The sequence below is a fragment of the Balaenoptera ricei genome, chromosome 7 (genome assembly GCF_028023285.1).
Source record: "Balaenoptera ricei isolate mBalRic1 chromosome 7, mBalRic1.hap2, whole genome shotgun sequence".
NCBI classification, from domain to species: Eukaryota; Metazoa; Chordata; class Mammalia; order Artiodactyla; family Balaenopteridae; genus Balaenoptera; species Balaenoptera ricei.
This window is the reverse complement of record NC_082645.1, coordinates 90161441-90183036: the sequence shown is the minus strand read 5'-3', so window position 1 is coordinate 90183036 and position 21596 is coordinate 90161441. Positions and strand designations below refer to the sequence as shown.

The 21596-nt window shown below is 39.2% G+C and overlaps 1 non-coding gene and 1 pseudogene across 1 annotated transcript; one reads left to right on the top strand and one right to left on the bottom strand.

Annotated features, from left to right (window-relative positions):
* The first annotated feature begins 2840 nt into the window (after window positions 1-2840).
* Window positions 2841-3454, top strand: LOC132368807 (large ribosomal subunit protein uL13-like; annotated as a pseudogene).
* Window positions 3455-12660: 9206 nt separating this feature from the next.
* Window positions 12661-12764, bottom strand: LOC132369452 (U6 spliceosomal RNA). Its single transcript, XR_009504426.1, has one exon. It is a non-coding gene; the product is annotated as a U6 spliceosomal RNA (small nuclear RNA).
* Between the last annotated feature and the right edge of the window lie 8832 nt (window positions 12765-21596).

The window sequence follows — 21596 nt, the reverse complement described above, 5'->3', positions numbered from 1 at the left end:
TTTTAGATTCCACATGTAAGTGATATCATATGGTATTTGTCCTTCTCTTTCTGACTTACTTCGCTTAGTATGATAATCTCTAGGTCCATCCATATTGCTGCAAATGGCATTATTTCATTCTTTTTTATGGCTGAGTACTATTCCAGTGTGTCTATATGTTGTACACATGCCACATTTTTTTCATCCATTTATCTGTTGATGGACATTCAGGTTGTTTTCATGTCTTGACTATTGTAACTGGTGCTGCTATGAACACTGGGATGCATGTATCTTTTTGAATTAGAGTTTTTTTCAGATGTAGGCCCAGGAGTGGAATAGTTGGATCATATGGCAACTCTATTCTTGTTTTTTGAGGGACCTCTATACTGTTTTCCATAGTGGCTGCACCAATTTACGTTCCCACCAACAGTGTAGGTGGGTTCCCTTTTCTCTACATCCTCTCCAGCATTTATTATTTGTGGACTTCGATATCAGTATTCTGAGAGCCATATGATAGCACAAAAAGTACAATAATTTCAACTCAATTTTAAGAGTATTGTTTTAGCCTCTGCCATATTGAGAATCTCCCAGGTCAGGAGAGGGAAAGAAGAGATGAAAGAAAGGTGTGTGTGTGCGTTTAAAGCAAGGACACACTACAACTGCATACTGAACTCATTTCTAAATGGAAACTTTCGTAGATAAGTGAAATAAGTGAATTCTTTCAATCGACTAAAACAAAAATAGAGAAAATTGTCAGTGAAACCAATTCCTCAATATCATGTCCTCAAGAAAGGAAAAGTTGGTTATCTAAATTTTTTGTTTTTTCTTATAGCTGTTTTGATTCTATGTAGGACCAGTCTGATTTGAAAGTATTATTCATCTGGTAAATAACCAAACAGATTTAGGACACTGCAAACCTAATTCCACTCATGAACATCTTCTTGTCTTATCTCTTCTGATTTGAAATCTTGTCTTGGCTTGTTTCACAAGGACCTTATGAAGTGTTTCCGCCCCCCGGCTCCCCCCCCCCAAAAATAGTGGAGCAATACAGTCATTAAGCCCATGGTCTCCTCCTAGCCTTGCCTGGACTTAGAGCATAATGCCTGGACGCATGAGGCTGTGGAACATTATTCATTGCTCACAGAGAGGCCAAGTGAGTCGGGATTAGCCTCAACAATGCACCCTGCTATTTGTTATTTGGCCAGGAGCAGGGTTCTCATCTAATACAATGCTTGTGCACATTCAGCTCATTGCTTGTCCATGTACATCCCCACACACAGGGAGGAGTTTTACAATCCAAAGTGACAACCATGTGTCCTTGGCTTTGTTCCCACCAGGGACAGGAAGGAGACTGCTCCGCGCTCTGCATTCTATCTCCTTGGCTGCTAACCCTCTAATGCAATTATCTGGGCAAAGGACTCGAGTTTGCTTGTAGTCTTTATATGGACATCTTGTGCTGGTTATTAAGGAATTTTCTTTAATAAAGAGGCATTTTGACTTAACCTCAAGTGGTCACTAAGGTATCCAGGTATCATGACAAGAACGTCACTGGATCAATACTAGAAAATTACTTCAAGAAAAGGGAAATCAAGCTGAAGAGAAATATGGCCAAGAGACTCATATATAACTAGCTCTCTGTTTAGGGATATTAAAGCCTGTGTTGCTGAACATAAGTAGGAAGCTTGAAGAATAGACTTAAATTTTACAAAGGGAAGAAGACTGTTCCATTGAGTGCTAAAAGTATTATAAAATTTCCAAGTCCAGGTCTTGTAAAGTCATTGCCCCCCTTCAGTCCTTACGTGATTTAGATCCCCTTTGGCTGTGAGGGTAGAGTGTGAGGGACTCCTTCTGATTCATAGGAAACCAGTGTAGCTACAAGCACCTGCCTAAGAACTACCTATCATTTTGAGTCCAAATATTTATTCCAGCAGCAGAGGCTGACAGAAACTGACAGGCATTTTGAATTCAGTCCTTCATACAGCAACAGGTAAGCAATGGTCACCTGTGTATGAGGAAGCCTCCATATGAGAAATTTACTCAGCCAGGTACCTCCGTGCTGTGACCAGAGGAAAAAGCAGCCCTTCAATTCAATACCTGTATTATTTTCCTATCGCCTCTGTGACAAATTACCACATTACTGGTTTTAAGCAACACAAACTTAGCATCTTATAATTCTGGAGTTCAGAAGTCCAAAATGGATCTCACTGGACAAAAATCAAGATTTCAGCAGAGTTACTTTGCTTCTGGAGACTCTAGAGGGAAATATGTTTCCTTCCCTTTTTCAGCTTCTAGAAGTTGCCCTCAATCCTTGGTTCGTGGCCCCTTCCAGCAATCCCACCACTCTGACACCTGCTTCCATTGTCACGGTTCCTTTTCTGACCCTCCTGACTCCCTCTTTCTCTTATAAGGACCCTTGTGATTACATTGGGCACAACCAGATAACCCAGGATCATCTCAAGATCATTATATTTAATCACATGTGCTAAATCCTCTTCGCCATGTAAGGTAATATACTCACAGTTTCAATGACTAAGACTTGGACATCTCTGGAGGCTATTATGCTGCCAAACCCAGTACCCCTTTCCATTTCCAAGCCAGAAGCTATTGGACATTTCTATATTTAACTCTTCTTGCTCTACTCATCTCAACTGACCCAAAGTATTACTTGAAACTTCCTACTCCTTTACAAGATTGAGAGCGTCTAAGCAAAGCAGATGCTGTATTCTGCTTACTTACTATTGTATTCTTCGTAGTCCTTAGCATGATGGAAAAAAAAAGTCAATAAAATGGACTTATTGAAAATTAAAAACTCCTGCTCATTGAAAGACATCACTGAGTGCTTTCCCAGGCAGCTGCCGAAGATGGCGGAGGGGCAGGTCCTGGTGCTCAATGGCCGAGGCCATCTCCTGGGCCGCCATCGTGGCCAAGCAGGTGCTCCTGGGCGGAAAGGTGGTGGTTGTGCGGCTGTGAGGGCATCAGCATTTCTGGCAATTTCTACAGAAGCAAGTTGAAGTACCTGGCCTTCCTCCGCAAACGGATGGACACCAACCCCTCCGGCGGCCCCTACCACTCCCGAGCCCCCAGCCGCATCTTCTGGCGGACAGTGCGAGGCATGCTGCCCCACAGGACCAAGCGAGGCCAGGCGGCTCGGGACCGCCTCAAGGTGTTTGATGGGATCCCGCCACCCTATGACAAGAAACAGCGGATGGTGGTTCCTGCCGCCCTCAAGGTTGTGCGTCTGAAGCCTGTGCGGAAGTTTGCCTACCTAGGGCGGCTGGCTCGTGAGGTTGGCTGGAAGTACCAGACAGTAACAGCCACGCTGGAGGAGAAGAGAAAGGAGAAGGCCGAGATCCACTACCGCAAAAAGAAGCAGCTCCTGAGGCTACGGAAGCAGGACAAAAAGAACATAGAGAAGAAAACTGACAAATTCACAGAGGTCCTCAAGACCCATGGGTTCTTAGTCTTAGCCCAATAAAACTGACTGTTTATTCTTCATGCTTGGCCTGGCCTGCCCTTCCTCCATCGCCACCCTAGGATGTGGGGACCCCCAGGGGTTGCCATCCAGGTGCCACAGGCAGCCTGGGGCTTAGAAGACTGGGTATAGTGAAGCGGCCTTAGCCACTGCTGTTTAAGAAAGGCCATTTTAAAAGCGTAGACAGTTATAAGGGCTGTGCAGGCAGAATTCGCCTGTGACCTATTCATTCATGAGAGTTTTAGGACACAGACAGTTGGAACAACCAGTGCTGTTGCATTATTGGCAAAAGTGAGCTGGAAGACCTAATTGGAAGGGACCCCCGCATCGCTTACAGGGAGTCTGTTTAAGTGTCCCACATGGTCAGTACTATACTCTGCAGCTGTTAGCATGTGAGAGAATGCTTGGGCAGCACGAGTCTGGGCTTCTAAAAGGTGTTTATGGAAGGGAAGTACGGCCCAAGGGGTCACAGGCATCGCCCTTGTGTCTTCCCTATATTTTGTGATCCAAAACTAATAAATTATTTTTAAAGAAAAAAAAAGAAAAAGAAAAAGAAAGACATCATTGAGTAGTGGGGTAAAATTAGATGGGATTTCTGCTTCCAGCAATGTTTAAATAACAGGGACTAGGTTTACCTTCCTTCCTAAAACAACTAAAAAAATCTGGATAAAATATATGGCACAATGGTTATTAAGATTTGGACAACAAACAATGAAAGACAGTGAACCCTGAGAGATGGGAAATAAATGCAGTGAACCCTACACTTGCCTTGATTTGCGCCCTGGAGGGAGTTTCTCTCTGAAGTGGAGAATGGGATCCCAGGGAGAGTACATTGATGGAGTGTGTGTGGATAGAGTTTGCAGGGTGGAGAGTTGGAGGAGAGAAGAGAGACCTATAGAGGGTCCTGCTCAAGTCTTCAGCTAAGTACTGATCAGTGCAGGTTTGTGAAGAAACTGTCCAGGTCTGGGGAAAGAACTCTCTGAGAAGAAGAGAAGAACAGTGCCAGGAACTCACACAAAGCCAGAAATAGTTGCTATTCGCAGCAGGCAGAGTAGAAAACCTCATAATTCGTGGGGCATTGGGTAGAGTTCTCAGAAGGCTTAGCTTCAGTTTTGAGACAAAGGTACCCTAGAATAAAGTCTGCTTTAGTACCAGATAACAAAGCTCAAAAGCAAGTTCTGAAACGATAATACTGTTTGTAAGTAACTCAACTGTATCCCAGAACAAAACTCAAAAATATTTACAGAAATACTACAATATCCAGCAAACAAAAAGGTAAAATTCTCAATGTCTGACATCCATTCAGCAATGAACAGAATGAACATTCTGAATTAACATTTGGAAGATGTCAAGTATGACCCATAGTGAGGATGAAAATCAGTCAATAGAAACTGATCTAAGAAGTATACAGATAATAGTAGATGAGACATTAATAGGGTTATTACAACAGCATCCCATAAGGTCAAGAGGCTAGAGGAAAGATTGCACATGAAAACTAGACACAGAGAAGACGTAAAGTGACCCAAATTATCTTCCAAAGATGAAAACTAAAATATCTGATATAAAAAATACAGCAGGGGCTTCCCTGGTGGCGCAGTGGTTGAGAATCTGCCTGCCAATGCAGGGGACATGGGTTCGAGCTCTGGTCTGGGAAGATCCCACATGCTGCGGAGCAACTAGGCCCGTGAGCCACAACTACTGAGCCTGCGCGTCTGGAGCCTGTGCCCCGCAACAAGAGAGGCCACAATAGTGAGAGGCCCGCGCACCGCAATGAAGAGTGGCCCCCGCTTGCCTCAACTAGAGAAAGCCCTCGCACAGAAATGAAGACCCAACACAACCATAAATAAATAAATTAATTAATTAAAAAAAAAATACAGCAGATTAAACACTGGAGAAAAAAAGATTAGTGGACTTGAAGACATACCTATAGAAGCTATCTAAAATAAAACCCAGAAAGAATTTTTTCAAAATTGAAAAATAATAAAACAGAAACTAACACACCATTGTAAAGCAATTATACTCCAATAAAGATGTTAAAAAATTTTTTGAAAAATAAAATGAGCAGAGCATCACTTGAGGTGGGGGGGAAAGCAACTTTAAACATCAAATATACATGTAATTGGAGTCCCCAGAGCAGAGGAGGGATTTTCAGTTCTGATCTATTTTGGATACATTTGCTATGAATATTCATACATTATGTGGACATATGCTTTAAATTCTCTTGGGTACATACCGAGGAGAGAAATTGCTGAGTCCTAGGGATCATAAAATTTAACTTATTAAAAAAACTGTCAAATAATTTTCCAAAGTGGTTTTATCATTTTACATTCACTACAGCAATGCATTAAAATTTCAGATCCTTTGCAGCCTTGCCAATGTTTTTACATTATCACTCTTTTTTTTTTTTTTTTTTTTTTTTTAAGAAATTCACGTTCTTTTATTTATTTATTTATTTATTTATGACTGTGTTGAGTCTTCGTTTCTGTGCGAGGGCTTTCTCTAGTTGCGGCAAGTGGGGACCACTGTTCATTGCGGTGCGCGGGCCTTTCACCATCGCGGCCTCTCTTGTTGCGGAGCACAGGCTCCAGACGCGCAGGCTCAGTAATTGTGGCTCACGGGCCCAGTTGCTCCGTGGCATGTGGGATCTTCCCAGACCAGGGCTCGAACCCGTGTCCCCTGCATTGGCAGGCAGATTCTCAACCACTGCGCCACCAGGGAAGCCCCATTATCACTCTTTTTAATTTTAGCCATCTTAATGGGCATGTAGTGATATTTCATTGTGGTTTTAATTTGTATTTCCCTGATGACTAATATTGTTGAGCCTGTTTTTATAAGCTTACTGGTCCTTCATATATATTTCTTTATGAAATGTCTGTTGAAATCTTTTCCCCATTGTTTTATTGGGTTATTTCTCTCCTTATTATCAAGTTGTAAGAGTTATTTTATATATTCTGGGTACAAGTCAAATATAAGTATTGTAAATATTTTCTTCTCTTCTGTGGCCTTTATCATTATTATAGTGGTGTCTTTTTAAAAAGCTCTGTTGAGATATAATAGACATACAATAAACTACACATATTTAAAATACTCAATTTGATCAGGTTCAGCATACATGTACACCCATGAAACACTGATTCCAATTAAGTTAATGAACATTTCCATCACTGTCAAAAGTTTCCTGGTGCCCCTTTTGAATACTGCTTTACTACACTTCCATGTCCACCCCCAGGCAACCATCAATCTACTTGTGTCACTATGGATTACTTTGCATTTTCTATAATTTTATATACATAAAATCATAAGTGTTACATCTTTTTTTCTACTTTCTTTCACTAGCATAATTATTTTCACATGTATCTACATAGTTTGTATAATAATATTTCTTCTCTTTTTATTGCTGAGTAGTAGTCCCTTGCATAAATATAGCACAATTTATGTATTTATTTATCTGATGATGAGCATTTGAATAGTTTCCAGATTTTGACTATTGAAAATAAGTCAAATGAATATTTGTATAACAATATTTGCATGCACATATGCTTTCATTTCTCTTTCGTCTAAAATCAATGACCTCAGCATCCATCTTAAGACATAGAAAAATAAAAGCAAATGAAATGTATAATGAGCAGATGAAAAGAAACAGTAAAGGGGAGGGCTGAAAAATCAATGAAAGCAAAAACAGAAAAACGGGTAAAAATTAATAAAGACAAAATTTGTATTTTCAGAAGGTAATAAAATAGTAAACTTCTAGCAGACTGACAGGCTCATTAGGGAAAGAAGACACCAAAAGACACACACACACACATATATGTGTGTGTGTGTTTGTATGCCTATATATATATATGTGTATATATATACACACATACACACATATATATATGATTTCACCAAATGAAGAATATCTGCTCTTCCAAAAATAGTGCTAAGAACATGAAAAGAGAAGACTCAGACTAGGTGAAAATATTTACAAATTGTATATCTGATAAAAGCCTGTATCCAGAATAAAAACAACAATAAAAATAAAAACCAACAACCCAAATGAAACACTGGCAAATATTTGAACAGTCACTTCACCAAAGAAGGTATATGGATGGCAGATAAGAACATGAAAAAGTGGTGAACATCATTAGTCCTCGGGGAAATGCAAATCAAAACTACGGCAAGATATAATTACGTATCTATTAGAATGTCTAAAGTTAAAAAGATTGGCCATATCAAGTGTTGGTGAGGATGTGGAAGAACAGTACCCCTCATAAACTGCTGGTGGGAATGTAAAATGGTACAACCACTTTGAGAAACAGTTTGTCAGTTTCTCAAAAAGCTAAGCATACATCTACTAAATGACCCAGCCATCCCACTCCTAAGTATTTTCCAGAACACAAATTTAAATCTGCAAATTTGAATAACCCAAGCTTTGGAGGGAGCTTCAAGTTTGTGGTTTAGTTTCCTTCACAAGAAAGTGTTATTCAGATATCCAATGTAGATAAAATACAGTCATTCCAGTCAATGTGAGGTTTCCTGTTGCTGATTGGAGAACGATGTTCAGCCTCTAGGTTGAAACATCATTTTATATCTTTCCTAAGTCACAACATTATTTGAAGAGCATCCTTCATGCATTCAACATTTATTAAACATCAATCTGATTAGTAAATATTTTCTCCTCCCTGGTTACATACAGGCCTTAACTAAAGCTCTAAACAAAATATTTCTTATTAATTTGATCACTTTTAAACTCTCTTTCAGTATATAATTATTTTGCACGTTTATTAACTGTCTATTCCTCATTATCTAAAATCTCTTAATAGCTCAACTACATTTGGAACATTTTTTTTCCTGGCCTAGTTCAGGTCTTCCATTATCATCTCTGAGTCATACTTCCCAGTGAAAAAAATATTTTAAATTAAACACATCCTCATTTTAGAGTCTTCAAGATAAAATTTCAGCAAGCAGGAACCTGACTGATATTTCAAACCTGAAGACAAATTTGATGCTTGTTTCCTTTGTGTAAACTTCTCTTCGGTCATGTGCAGTAGCTGGGTTCACAGATCAGCAGATGTGATGTGAGAAACACATTGGGTCAAGCCTCTATCATGAGATCAGGGAAAATCGGCTTTCTCGCCAGTAAAAACGGAGCAACGTGTTTTCAAATCTCGCAGCTCCCAGCAAGCCCTTGTGTTTCCATTTGGTCTGTGAAGCGGTTCAGCTCACCCTCTCGTGATGTTGTGACAGCCTTTGTCTCCGCCCCAGCAGCACAAAGACTAAAGGAAAATGGGATGGGTAGCTGTTTTTCTTGCATTGAAGAAGACAGACATGATTTCACAGAAAAAAAAGATATCTGATCTTTTTAGCCCCCTTTGTTTTCTCTCTCCAAGTTTTGCAGCCCTTTTTATCTGTAAATAAATTTAAAAAAAAACGTTGTACATACATTTTCAAAATGTGCCGCATAATACAACTTCATACATTTAGGAAGCTGACAGCTGCGCTCTGAGGTATATAGCCTGACAGCCTAAAATCCAGAAATCAATCATTTAGATATGGCGATGTTATGCTCTTGCTCCTGGTATGTACTGCGGCACCCAGGAATCACTTATTTGAGACATGCCACCGTAGCTCTGAGAGATTAAAGCACCACATCCAGGAACAATTGTGTTGGGGGGAGGGGGATGTTCTCATAGATCTGCCATGTTACAGCCCAGAATCCAGCAGCCAACCGGGCAAGTCTGTGCTGAATCGGAGCTTCCAGAAACCTGTGAAGAAGCGGGATGACAGTTCTGTTCTTCAACAGCCCATTATGAACTAATTAGCATACATGAATTGCAGATTTGAAGCATTAAAGTGATGTACAAATCATTAATTTTTTGTCAAATCCATGTCATCCTTGTGTATGCCTTCCTATTTTAATGTTGCATGACAGTGAAAAGAGGTACAATCCTCTGTATGTAAAGAGGAGAGATTTGGTGTAGCTGATATAATGAGATCTATTTAAACACTATGTATTTTCCAGCTTTGAATAAATCTACTTGGAAAAATGCTACTGTTGTCCCATTAGGGTTAATTGTGAAAGGATGTTAATATATTCAAAACCCCAGGGGTAGTTCTACATGTTGTCTGAGTGAAACAGGGGATGTAAGACCAACTTCACATTTAAGCTTTCTTTTTAAAAAGTCCTCTTTCTGATGAATACAAAGAGCCATAAAATCTTTCTCACCAACTATGTAAAGTGTAACTATTTAGAATGGGAACTGAGCTTTTGGGTGTGTGAGGGCTCCAACACAGCAGATCTATTCTCGTTAACCCAACGCCAAACTTAATTTATAAACATGTATAATGCAATGCAATGGAAAAGGGAAAACAACATCAAAGCTGATTTTCACACTAGAAAAGGCTTCTAAATATTAATTTGTGTTTTTTTAAAATTTTCTCTGTGTATTTAATTACTAAAGCTATTTGTGCTTAAACAAATGCTTGGTGTTTCATTTGAATTTCTTTTTTTCTTATTACAGCAGAGTCGCAATGCTTAATTTGTTAGTACTGTAATAGTTGTCATGGTAACAGACTCTAATATTATATATAAATATGTATGTGGTGTATATATGTGCATATTACAAATATATAGTATGGATGATCATGACTTGATACCAAAAGCATATTTCAGAAGACTTAGCTCTCAAGGAAAACCCTAATTAAAAATGCAGTTATACTTTATGAGCCTAAAGATATCGTCACAAACTCAAGTCTCCTTTTTACTTGGGAAAAATGCAAGTTCTGAGGAAGGGGGAGATGTTTGCTCTCTTCTTGTGGGTTCTCTTCTCCCTGAAAGCAGTCATCCATGCCTGGGGTTATACTCTACAGACTTTTTCTTCTCCCCACTCCCTTCCCCACCAACTTATTTTTAACCTCAAAAAGTCTACCTAAAATGAAAACCAAGACCAAACCCTAGGGGCAGATCCTTTTCCAAAAACCATTCTTATTATAACGAGAAGACGGAGGGATGGATTGAGAAAGAAGTAGTAGAGGGTGAGATGATTTGTTCCATTTGCATTGGTAAGAGAGGGGACTTAATAATAATGAAAAATACACACATATGTACCACTTGAATTAGACATCTCACACAACTCTCAGTAAATGTTTAAGATGAATTTGTATGGTCTTCATTTTAGAGATGAGGAAGTTGAGGCTCAGAGTGGAGGAGTAAAAATTGTCACGAAGGTTAGATTTGCTAAAGTCTATACTCTGTACAATGTCACCTTACTACCCTGAGGCCTTCTTTCTTTTTTTGAATTTTTGAATTTTATTTTATTTAATTTTTTAAGCAGCAGGTTCTTATTAGTTATCCATTTTATACATATTAGTGCATATATGTCAGTCCCAATCTCCCAATTCATCCCACCACCACCTCCACCCACCACGTTCCCCCATTGGTGTCTATACGTTTGTTCTCTACATCTGTGTCTTTATTTCTGCCCTGCAAACTGGTTCATCTGTACCATTTTTCTAGGTTCCACATATATGCGTTAATATACGATATTTGTTTTTCTCTTTCTGACTTACTTCACTCTGTATGACAATCTCTAGATCCATCCACGTCTCTACAAATGACCTAATTTTGTTCCTTTTTATGGCTGAGTAATATTCCATTGCATATATGTACCACATCTTCTTTATCCATTCATCTGTCAATGGGCATTTAGGTTGCTACCATGACCTGGCTATTGTAAACAGTGCTGCAATGAACATTGGGGTGCATGTGTCTTTTTGAATTATGGTTTTCTCTGGGTATATGCCCAGTAGTGGGATTGCTGGGTGATATGGTAATTCTCTTTTTAGTTTTTTAAGGAACCTCCATACTGTTCTCCATAGTGGCTGTATCAATTTACATTCCCACCAGCAGTGCAAGAAGGTTCCCTTTTCTCCACACCCTCTCCAGCATTTGTTGTTTGTAGATTTTCTGATGATGCCCATTCTAACTGGTGTGAGGTGATACCTCATTGTAGTTTTGATTTGCATTTCTCTAATAATTAATGATGTTGAGCAGCTTTTCATGTGCTTCTTGGCCATCTGTATATCTTCTTTGGAGAAATGTCTAATTAGGTCTTCTGCCCATTTTTGGATTGGGTTGTTTGTTTTTTTAATATTGAGCTGCATGAGCTGTTTATATATTTTGGAGATTAATCCTTTGTCTGTTGACTCGTTTGCAAATATTTTCTCCCATTCTGAGGGTTGTTTTTTCGTCTTGTTTGTAGTTTCCTTTGCTTTGCAAAAGATTTTAAGTTTCATTAGGTCCCATCTGTTTATTTTTGTTTTTATTTCCATTACTCTAGGAGGTGGATCAGAAAAGATCTTGCTGTGATTTATGTCAAGGAGTGTTCTACCTATGTTTTCCTCTAAGAGTTTTATAGTGTCCAGTCTTACATTTAGGTCTCGAATCCATTTTGAGTTTATTTTTGTGTATGGTGTTAGGGAGTGTTCTAATTTCATTCTTTTAAATGTAGCTGTACAGTTTTCCCAGCACCACTTATTGAAGAGACTGTCTTTTCTCCATTGTATATCCTTGCCTTGAGGCTTTCTTTAGTGCAAGGTACCAGAGCCATAAGCCTACTCCTTCCAAACTAATTGACATCACACCTGGTCCCCCATACGGTTGAAGCTAAGTCAATGACAATGATATGTCTTATGCTGGAGATGACTTTGGTAGTAAACAAGAATAAACCTGATTGAAGGGGAGAATAGCATGCACACCTCTATCAGTTGGTATTGTCTTCAGCTTCATGTAGCAACACCAACAACAATGAAACTACTGCCGCTTAATTAAATAGAGGTTTATTTTTCGGAAATCATCACAAATCCAGAGATAGGCAAGCTTAGGAAGGTATGGAGGCTCCACAGTGCTATCAGGGACTTGGCAGTTAAGCAGTTGGTTATCTTTCTACTGTGCCATCCTTAGAGAGAGACTATAATCTTCATGCTCATCAGATGGCTGCTGCCCCACTGGACATCACAACTGCATTCCAGGCAGGAAGAAGAAGAATGAATAAAGGGAAAATGCATAAGCCAGTAGAGCTCATCTCTCTCTCTCTCTCTCTCTCTCTCTCTCTTCCTCTCTTTCCTTTTGGTGGGGAAAATCACCAAATTTGATGCCACATGCTGTGCTTTGACTCATTGTTCCCTTGGTATTAACCAGTGAAGTATCAAAACTTCTGGGAACTGTGCAAAATACAGAACACTTCAAAAACATGCATGTCATCCTTGCACAAGGGCCATGCTAATATCTGTATTGTTCCAATTTTAGTATATGTATTGCCAAAGCAAGCACAAGCTTGTATCTTTTCAGCAACAAACAGTAACTTTTCTGGAAGCCCTAACCGAAAGACTATGCTTACTTACATATCATTGGCCAGTCTTGTGTCATATGGCCAGCCCATAGAGACAAGGAAGTCTGTGGACGTGAGACATTTTAACTGAGGCTACTGTTGCCCTTAGTAAAATGGGAGTTCCATTAGTAAAGAATAGAGAATGGTTATTGGGAAGGCAATGAGCAATGGTCATCTTCTGTGGTAGATATTTCCTTGTGACTTCATCAAGAGTACACACTGATGTAGAGAAAGAAGGCCTTTGTATCAGGGAAAAATTTTAAGTGCATATTCTGGCATATGCTTAAACACCATCTTGGACTTTACCCATTTTCTTGCTATTTCTGGAATCTTCAGTTTCCATTTTCAGACTCCTCCTCTGTTTAATCCTTCTAAGTTGAAGTATTGGTTAGCTGCCTTATTGGTATTTAACCATTGCCTTGTTTGCTTGTTGCCTCTACTACCCAAGTAAGATGGTGGCAGTGTTCACAGTTTGAGCGATTTGATTTTTCAGAAGATGCATAGTGGGTGCTCAAGAGCTCAGGATTCATACAGAATTGGGTTAAACACGAGCTTCACTTCTTACAACCTGAGTGACTCTAAGCAAGTTACTTAAGTTCTCTGAGCCTTGGTTTCCTCATCTGATAACAAAGATAATAAAAATACCTTCCTCAGAAGGTTTCTATGAGGAGGAAGTGAGTCGATGCATGTAAAACATCTAGAGGAGTATCCAAAGCATAGCAAGCATTTGACCAATGTTAACTATTATTATTATTATTGCTATTAATCAAGTTGACCTGGATTCAAATCATGGATCTGCCATTTTCTTGGGCAAGTTACTAAAAGTCTTTGATTCTCAGTTTCATTATGTAGAAAATGGTTACTGAGTAATGTTAGAGATGGTAAGTATGTAAAGTATATGACAAAGTGACTGGTAAATAGCAGGAATAGTAAGCACTCTTAGTCACCTGTCACTACCCATTCCCCTACTTCCTTGCAGCTAGGAGATGACAAAGTCAATTTAACGTAAGTTTAATTCCCTGGAGAGGGCTTTCCTTCCTGAGTAAAAAGGCAAAAACTTATTTTGTGAAAGCCTTTTGCCCCCCGTGCTTCCCCATTGTATGCCTGGAGGTGCTGCAGCCATCTTAAAAGCATGAGTACAAGGGGCACAAATGAATGATAACAGAGCAGGAAGATAGGCTTTGGGTCCCTGATTGCATCACTGCAGGCCTGCACCTGCTTTAGATTGCCCAACTCTAGATGTATTATATGAAAAGAAAAAACCTTCGTGGTTTAAGCCAATATTCCTCAAGTTTTATTTTATGTGCAACCAAACACAATCCATGGTGACATTGGTTTTAGCCTAATGGAAATCGTATTAACAGTCATCACCATCATCATCAACATCATCACCTCTATCTATGATATGGCCCCAGGATGTCCGTATCTGTGTTAATTACCAAAGGGTTTGATCATGGCCTCATGGAAGAAACTTAAGACTGCAGGAAGTATTGGTCAAGACTCCTCAGGTCTTCAGTTCCCAAAAGGGAAGTGGAGAAATCTTAACTGCCTCTGGGACTTGGGGACAAGGACCATGCAATAGTCAGAACAAACCATAGAGTCCTGAGGGGACTGCTAACCCAGGAGAGCCCTGTGCACCCAGTGAATCCCACTGAATTCCCTCTGCGTCTTGAGTCTGGAGATCTATGAGGTTTTTACTATAGGCACCTGGGTGACATTAAGAATATCTAGCAGGTGACTAAAAAGAGATAAATGCTGAGTGAAGGGTAATGTTGCAAAGATTATTTTGTGGATAATGTAACCACCTATAATTAGAGATGGATGAGGAGTGACTATGTCCCATACAACCTCTTCACTAGTTTATATTAAAAGGAATCTCTGACCAAATTTGGCCACATAAAGGTACCTATTAAACATTTATTATGAAGCAGGCACAAAACAGCTCATATAACCTTTTTGATAAGTTTGATGAAATTCCAGTTCTTGGCCTTTTACGTAGTCTAACTACACCGTGCATGCAATGTTCACTTGGGGCAGAAATGACCATATTCTAGAGGCAGAGTTCCATTAACCTTATGGTAGATATCAGGCCACTGGTGGCCTGAGGGCTGAGTCAATGGCCGGACACAGGATAATCAGGAACAATATCCCTAAGGGTACAGGTCACAGGGTTTTCTAGATTCTTAGTCTGTTTATAAAATCGGGGAGGGAGTCTCTAGAATATGTTATACAATCCACGTATCTTTAAAATCACTATTTGCACCAGTTAAAAGCCATTTTTAACATCCCTAATGCAATCTGACAAGTCATTAATTTTACCAATGAAAACCCATTTTAAACATGCCTTCTGCTAATTAAGAATACTCCGGAGGGAGATCTTCAAGATGGCGGAGGAGCAAGACGTGGGGATCACCTTCCTCCCCACAAATACATCAGAAATACATGTGGAACAACTCCTACAGAACACCTACTGAACGCTGGCAGAAGACCTTAGATTTCCCAAAAGGGTGCGCAAGGAGAGGGAATTCAGAGCACTGCCTAAACGAGCTCCAGAGATGGGCGCGAGGGCTATCAGCGTGGACACCAGAGACGGGCATGAAATGCTAAGGCTGCTGCTGCAGCCACCAAGAAGCCTGTGTGCAAGCACAGGTCACTATCCACACCTCCCCTCCCGGGAGCCTGTGCAGCTTGCCACTGCCAGGGTCCCGTGATCCAGGGACAACTTCCCCGGGAGAACGCAAGGTGCGCCTCAGGCTGGTGCAACGTCACGCTGGCCTCTGCCACCGCAGGCTCACCCCGCATCCTGTACCGCTCCCTCCCCCCGCCTGAGTGAGCCAGAGCCCCCTAATCAGCTGCCATTTTAACCCTGTCCTGTCTGGGCAGGAACAGATGCCCGCAGGTGACCTACACACAGAGGCGGGGCCAATCCAAAGCTGAACCCCAGGAGCTGGGCAAACAAAGAAGAGAAAGGGAAATTTCTCCCAGCAGCCTCAGGAGCAGCGGATTAAATCCCCACAATCAACTTGATGTACCCTGCATCTGTGGAATACCTGAATAGACAACGAATCATCCCAAAATTGAGGAGGTGGACTTTGGGAGCAACTGTAGACTTGGGACTTCCTGTATGCGACTGACTGGTTTCTGGTTTTAGGTTTATCTTTGTTTAGTATTTAGAGTTTATTATCATTGGTAGATTTGTTTATTGGTTTTGTTGCTCTCTTCCTTTTTTTTATATATAGATTTATATATTTTTTCCATTTTCTCTTCTTGTGAGTGTGCATGTATATGCTTCTTTGTGTGATTTTGTCTGTATAGCTTGGCTTTTACCATTTGTCCTAGGGTTCTGTCTGTCTGCTTTTTTTTTTTTTTTTAAGTATAGTTTTTAGCGCTTATTATCATTGGTGGATTTGTTTTTTGGTTTGGTTGCTCTCTTTCTTTCTTTTTTCTTTTTTTAACTTACTTTTAATTTTTTATTTTTAATAATTTTTTATTTTAATAACTTTATTTCTTTTTCTTTTATTTATTTATTTCTTTTTTTCTCCCTTTTCTTCTCAGCCGTGTGGCTGACAGGGTATTGGTGCTCTGGCTGGGTGTCAGGCCTGTGCCTCTGAGGTGGGAGAGCCAAGTTCAGGACATTGGTCCACCAGAGACATCCTGGCTCCACATAATATCAAACGGAAAAAGCTCTCCCAGAGATCTCCATCTCAACGCTAAGACCCAGCTCCACTCAACAACCAGCAAGCTACAGTGGTGGACACCCTATGCCAAACAACTAGCAAGACAGGAACACAACCCCACCCACTAGCAGAGAGGCTGCCTAAGATCATAATAAGGTCACAGACACCCAAAAGCACACCACTGGATGCAGTCCTGCCCACCAGAAATACAAGATCCAGCCTCATCTGCCAGAACACAGGCACCAGTCCCCTCCACCAGGAAGCCTACACAACCCACTGAACCAACCTTAGCCACTGGGGCAGACACCAAAAACAGTGGGAACTACAAACCTGCAGCCTGTGAAAAGGAGACCCCAAACACAGTAAGTTAAGCAAAATGAGAAGACAGAGAAACACGTAGCAGATGAAGGAGCAAGGTAAAAACCCACCAGACCAAACAAATGAAGAGGAAATAGGCAGTCTACCTGAAAAATAGTTCAGAGTAATTATAGTAAAGATGATCCAAAATCTTAGAAATAGAACGGAGAAAATACAAGAAACATTTAACAAGGACCTAGAAGAACTAAAGAGCAAACAAACCATGAGGAAAACACAATAAATGAAATTAAAAATTCTCTAGAAGGAATCAATAGCCGAATAACTGAAGCAGAAAAACAGATAAGTGACCTGGAAGAAAAAATAGCGGAAATAACTACCTCAGAGCAGAATAAAGAAAAAAGAATGAAAAGAATTGAGGACAGTCTCAGAGACCTCTGGGACAACATTAAACGCACCAACATTCAAATTATAGGGGGTCCCAGAAGAAGAAGAGAAAAAGAAAGGGACTGAGAAAATATTTGAAGAGATTATAATAGAAAACTTCCCTAGTATGGGAAAGGAAATAGTTAATCAAGTCCAGGAAGCACAGAGAGTGCCATACAGGATAATTCCAAGGAGAAACACGCCAAGACACATATTAATCAAACTATCAGAAATTAAATACAAACAAAAAATATTAAAAGCAGCAAGGGAAAAACAACAAATAATATACAAGGGAATCCCCATAAGGTTAACAGCTGATCCTTCAGCAGAAACTCTTCAAGCCAGAAGGGAGTGGCAAGACATATTTAAAGTGATGAAAGGGAAAAACCTACAACCAAGATTACTCTACCCAGCAAGGATCTCATTCAGATTTGACGGAGAAATTAAAACCTTTACAGACAAGCAAAAGCTAAGAGAACTCAGGACTACCAAACCAGCTTTACAACAAACGCTAAAGGAACTTCTCTAGGCAGGAAACACAAGAGAAGGAAAAGACCTACAATAACAAACTCAAAGCAATTAAGAAAATGGTAATAGCAACATACATATCGATAATTACCTTAAATGTAAATGGATTAAATGCTCCCACCAAAAGACATAGACTGGCTGAAGGGATACAAAAACAAGACCCGTATATATGCTGTCTACAAGAGACCCACTTCAGACCTAGGGACACATACAGACTGAAAGTGAGGGGATGGAAAAAGATATTCCATGCAAATGGAAATCAAAAGAAAGCTGGAGTAGCAATTCTCATATCAGACAAAATAGACTTTAAAATAAAGACTATTACAAGAGACAAAGAAGGACACTACATAATGATCAACAGATCAATCCAAGAAGAAGATATAACAATTGTAAATATTTATGCACCCAACATAAGAGCAACTCAATACATAAGGCTAACAACCATAAAAGGGGGAATTGACAGTAACACAATCATAGTAGGGGACTTTAACACTCCCCTTTCACCAATGGACAGATCATCCAAAATGAAAATAAATAAGGAAACACAAGCTTTCAATGATACATTAAACAAGTTGACTTAATTGATATTTATAGGACATTCCATCCCAAAACAACAGAATACACTTTCTTCTCAAGTGCTCATGGAACATTCTCCAGGATAGATCACATCTTGGGTCACAAATCAAGTCCTGGTAAATTTAGGAAAGTTGAAATCATATCAAGTATCTTTTCTGACCTCAACACTATGAGACTAGATATCAATTACAGGAAAAAATCTGTAAAAAATACAAACACACGGAAGCTAAACAATACACTACTTAATAACCAAGAGATCACTGAAGAAATCAAAGAGGAAATTAAAAAATACCTAGAAACCCAAAACCTATGGGATGCAGCAAAAGTAGTTCTAAGAGGGAAGTTTATAGCAATACAATCCTACCTCAGGAAACAAGAAACATCTCAAATAAACAACTTAACCTTACACCTAAAGCAATTAGAGAAAGAAGAAGAAAAAACCCCAAAGTTAGCAGAAGGAAATAAATCATAAAAATCAGATCAGAAATAAATGAAAAAGAAATGAAGGAAACAATAGCAAAGATCAATAAAATTAAAAGCTGGTTCTTTGAGAAGATAAAGAAAATTGATAAACCATTAGCCAGACTCATCAAGAAAAAAAGGAGAAGACTCAAATCAATAGAATTAGAAATGAAAAAGGAGAAGTTACAACTGACACTGCAGAAATACAAAGGATCATTAGAGATTACTACAAGCAACTCTATGCCAATAAAATGGACAACCTGGAAGAAATGGACAAATTCTTAGAAAAGCACAACTTCTGAGACTGAACCAGGAAGAAATAGAAAATATAAACAGACCAATCACAAGCACTGAAATTGAGAGTGTGATTAAAAATCTTCCAACAAACAAAAGCCCAGGACCAGATGGATTCACAGGTGAATTCTATCAAACATTTAGAGAAGAGCTAATACCTATCCTTCTCAAACTCTTCCAAAATATAGCAGAGGGAGGAACACTCCCAAACTCATTCTATGAGGCCACCATCACCCTGATACCAAAATCAGACAAAGATGTCACAAAGAAAGAAAACTACAGGCCAATATCACTGATGAACATAGATGCAAAAATCCTCAACAAAATACTAGCAAACAGAATCCAACAGCACATTAAAAGGATCATACACCTTGATCAAGTGGCGTTTATCCCAGGAATGCAAGGATTCTTCCATATACAAAAATCAATCAGTGTGATATACCATAGTAATAAATTGAAGGAGAAAAACCATATGATCATCTCAATAGATGCAGAAAAAGCTTTCAACAAAATTCAACACCCATTTATGATAAAAACCCTCCAGAAAGTAGGCATAGAGGGGACTTACCTCAACATAGTAAAGACCATATGTGACAAACCCACAGCCAACACCGTTCTCAATGGTAAAAAACTGAAACCATTTCCACTAAGATCAGGAACAAGACAGGTTTTCCACTCTCACCACTGTTACTCAACATAGTTTTGGAAATATTAGCCACAGCAATCAGAGAAGAAAAAGAAATAAAAGGAATCCAAATCGGAAAAGAAGAAGTAAAACTGTCACTGTTTGCAGATGACATGATACTATAGATAGAGAATCCTAAAGATGCTACCAGAAAACTACTAGAGCTAATCAATGAATTTGGTAAAGTAGTAGGATACAAAATTAATGCACAGAAGCCTCTTGCATTCCTTTACACTAATGATGAAAAATCTGAAAGAGAAATTCAGGAAACACTCCCATTTACCATTGCAACAAAAAGAATAAAATACCTAGAAATAAACCTACCTAAAGAGACCCATATGCAGAAAACTATAAGACACCGATGAAAGAAATTAAAGATGATACAAACAGATGGAGAGATCTACCATGTTCTTGGATTGGAAGAATCAACATTGTGAAAATGACTCTACTGCCCAAAGCAATCTGCAGATTCAATGCAATCCCTATCAAACTACCAATGACATTTTTCACAGAACTAGAACAAAAAATTTCACAATTTGTATGGAAACACAAAAGACCCTGAATAGTCAAAGCAATCTTGAGAAAGAGAAATGGAGCTGGAGGAATCAGGCTCCCAGACTTCAGACTATACCAGAAAGCTACAGTAATCAAGACAGTATGGTACTGGCACAAAAACAGAAATATAGATCAATGGAACAGGATAGAAAGCCCAGAGATAAACCCACACACATATGGTCACCTTATTTTTCATAAAGGAAGCAAGAATATACAGTGGAGAAAAGACAGCCCTTCAATAAGTGGTGCTGGGAAAACTGGACAGCTACATGTAAAAGAATGAAATTAGAACACTCTGTAACACAATACACGAAAATAAACTCCAAGTGGATTAAAGACCTAAATGTAAGGCCGGACACTATCAAACTCTTAGAGGAAAACAGGCAGAACACTCTATGACATAAATCACAGCAAGATCCTTTTTGACCCACCTCCTAGAGAAATGGAAATAAAAATAAAAATAAACAAATGGGACCTAATGAAACTTAAAAGCTTTTGCACGGCAAAGGAAACCATAAACAAGACCAAAAGACAACCCTCAGAATGGGAGAAAATATTTGCAAATGAAGCAACTGACAAAGGATTAATCTCCAAAATTTACAAGCAGGTCATCATGCAGCTCAATATCAAAAAAACAGACAACCCAATCCAAAAATGGGCAGAATACCTAAACAGACATTTTTCCAAAGAAGATATACAGATGGCCAACAAATACATGAAAGGATGCTCAACATCACTAATCATTAGAGAAATGCAAATCAAAACTACAATGAGGTATCACCTCACACTGGTCAGAATGGCCATCATCAAACAATCTACAAACAATAAATGCTGGAGAGGGTGTGGAGAAAAGGGAACCTTCTTGCACTGTTGGTGGGAATGTAAATTGATACAGCCACTATGGAGAACAGTATGGAGGTTCCTTAAAAAACTAAAAATAGATTTACCATATCACCCAGCAATCCCACTACTGGGCATATACCCTGAGAAAACCATAATTCAAAAAGAGTCATGTACCACAGTGTTCACCACAGCTCTATTTACAATAGCCAGGACATGGAAGCAACCTAAGTGTTCATCAACAGATGAATGGATAAAGAAGATGTGGCACATATATACAATGGAATATTACTCAGCCATAAAAAGAAACAAAATTGAGTTGTTTGTAGTGAAGGTGAGGTGGATGGACCTAGAGACTGTCATACAGAGTGTAGTAAGTCAGAAAGAGAAAAATAAATACTGTATGCTAACATATA